Source organism: Budorcas taxicolor, chromosome 6, assembly GCF_023091745.1.
Source record: "Budorcas taxicolor isolate Tak-1 chromosome 6, Takin1.1, whole genome shotgun sequence".
In the NCBI taxonomy this organism is placed as follows: Eukaryota; Metazoa; Chordata; class Mammalia; order Artiodactyla; family Bovidae; genus Budorcas; species Budorcas taxicolor.
The window spans coordinates 49,030,490-49,033,467 of NC_068915.1; the positions used below are offsets into that span (position 1 = coordinate 49,030,490).

The window sequence follows — 2,978 nt, forward strand, 5'->3', positions numbered from 1 at the left end:
TAGTTGACTGTCTTCACTATACAGCAAAAACTAACACAACATTGTAAAGCAATTGTACCCTGTTTAAAAAAAAAAAAAAAAGCATGAATCTGGATGAAATAACCAAAGAAATAATGATTTGTAGAAAGACAAGTGGTTCAAATAAAGATTCTCATAGCACTACAATGTCAATTCATTCAAGAAGAAACATCAAAAGAAACTGAATGAATATCATTTACCAATAAAATAGAAAAAAATGAAACAAAAAAGTGAAGCATACTAGAAGCCACATGAAGAAAACATTTCAAGGATGAGAGCATGATCAACTATGCAAGTAGGGCTGAAAGTCAAATAAGATAAAGGTCATTTTGTATCATTAAATATATCAGGTTTTGTTGAATATATGAAGATGAAACCTAGCTGGCACAAGTTCAAGAGAAAATGAGAGAAGATAAAATGGAGACAATCACTTTAAAGAATTTTGTCATAAAAAGAGAAAAAAGAGATAGGATGATAAGCTCATTGGGGACTTGGTGCCAAGAGAGAAGTTCTATTTTGTGTTATTTTGTTTAACAAAGGAGAAATTATACTATATTTTCTTGTGTCTAAAATATAAGCAGGAGAAGATGAAGAAAATAATTTCTATAAGCTGAATCCAAAATGAGTGATTTAGGATGTGCTTTAGTTCACCAAAGGCAGGATTAGCACTAGTTAAGAAAATGAATGGTGTACTACTGACCATAAAAGGGTCAGGAATGCAGCTGAGTTGTTAGGTGTGTCCTAGTAACACTGGCAAGATTTCTTCTGCATGTTTCAGTGAATTATGACACCAATTTACTACATGTGAGAAAGGATGAGGAAGTATAGTAAGTCTGAATGAAGACTGGACATCATGAAGGAGTCCACTGGGAATGTGGGAAAGAAAAAGGCAGGAAAATCCAGTATTAGCACTGAACATCCCACTGCTGTTAGTGATTCACTATTTAGCTGAGCCTGGTCAGTGTGTCTGTGCTTTTTTTTTTTTTTTTTTCCTCCAAATATCAGCATCTCCGGACTTTGATTTGACCAGGATTATACTTTGATATGACCAGGATTATGACTAAGCAAAAAATGTCAAAAACAAGATGGGAACAAAGAACTGAGTGGGTACTCACAGGAATTATTCAATATGAAATCCATGGAAGGCAAAGCTAGAGAGGACATAATATGGTTAAAAAGTGGTTACATCAATTGATGTGATATTTTTGAGCAGAGGATTATGAATTGAGGTTCTGAGAGAATGAGATAAACTATAGGAGATAGTGTCAGAAATATAAGGCTTGAAGTTGAGATATCACTTTTATGAATGATCACCAGGCTTATGGTACAGCATGGGAATGAGTGAGTAAACAGGGATAGAGGACAAAATATAAGGAGAGGAGGAGATTCTGGGACTAGAGATCGAGATGTTGATTACTGAAGAAATGGTATTGGTGAAGGAGCTTCCCAGGTGGCGCTGATGGTAAAGAACCCATCTACCAATGCAGGAAGCATAAGAGATGTAGGTTCGATCCCAGAGTCTAGAAGATCCCCTGGAGGAGGGCATGGCAACCCACTCCAGAATTCTTGCCTGGAGAATCCAATGGACAGAGGAGCCTGGCAGACTACAATTCATAGGATTCCAAGGAGTCAGACAGAACTGAAGTGACAATGTATACATGGTATTGGAGAGGAAACATGATTGAGCCAGGAGATAAAATCTTAAAAGAGTTAGGTAGATTACCCTAGGATTTAAAAGATGACAGGTAAGGGAGAGGGAAGTAGATAGTTTGTAACATGAGATTAAAAGGCTTGGGAACATAAGAAGAATGGAAGGAACGTTTTTGTTGTTGTTGTGGAAGTCTCCAAAGCCTATAGCACCCAGTATTTCCAGGCAGTCTCCCATCCAAGTACTAACCAGGCCCGATCTCGCTTAGTTTCTGAGATCAGATGAGATTGAGTGCATTCAGGGTGGCATGGCCACAGACCCAAAGGGCACAGGTAGTTTGTAAAAGAAGTGACCCTTGCACTAAAATGTCCTCTTATTCCAGTGCTGTAAAAGTTTCAGTTTGTTCCTTTACTATCATAAATTAATCTGAATGGCTCATTTATTTGTTTGTTCTATAATTAATCCTTAAAATGAACAAATGCCTTTCAGTAGAAATTATCATATAATAGTAGTCATATAATTGTAAAACTACAGCCTTGACTTAATCTGCCCCTATAATTATAAAATAAAATGACATAGCACTAGCAAATTTATTTAAAGAATTAAAACTATGGAATCATGCATGGCAAGGAAAGAAAGAATAAAATATGAAGATTTCATGTTAAATGACGTGAAACTTTCTGCTCCATGCTTACCTAAAGCTCTAGCAGAGTGAAAATATGGTTCCTCCTTTAAGGAGAGACCCTGGGACTGAAGCCATCATTTTTCCTGTAACTGACAGATCCTGCCTTACTTACAGTAATTGAGGTATCGGGATGAACTCACCCTATGAGCACAGTAGAACTGCTTGAGAGACTGCACATCATGGAATCTTGAAGAGAGTCAATTGGTCTTTGTATCTCAGGAAGCATCACAGATACCCAGTTTCCCAAGATAGAAACTTCAGAGCTAACCTTGACTCCTGAAGTCTCTCCCATCTCACACATCCACTTATTCACTTACTAATCCTTCTTCATAAATGTCTCTTGAATCTGGTTTTCCTATCAATTTCCACTGCCAGTGCCCTAGTTCAGTCCTTCATTATCTCTTCCCAGGAACTTTTCACCAGTCTGCTTTATAAGAAGGTATGTCTCTTCCACAATTTTTTTCTTTCTGTCAGTCCATCCTCTACACTACTATACAGTTAATGTTTCAGAAAATTACTTTGGAGCACGCTAATGTCTGTTTTCTTTCAACTAGTGCTGAAATATTCAGGGTGGTACAAGTGAGGGTAATTATTGAATATGCATTATGTTTCCTGAATTCAATTTTA

General features: G+C 36.9%; 1 pseudogene; it reads right to left on the reverse strand.

Moving 5' to 3' along the window:
- Nucleotides 1-1,866: 1,866 nt before the first annotated feature.
- LOC128050098 (uncharacterized) lies at nt 1,867-1,985 on the reverse strand (annotated as a pseudogene).
- Between the last annotated feature and the right edge of the window lie 993 nt (nt 1,986-2,978).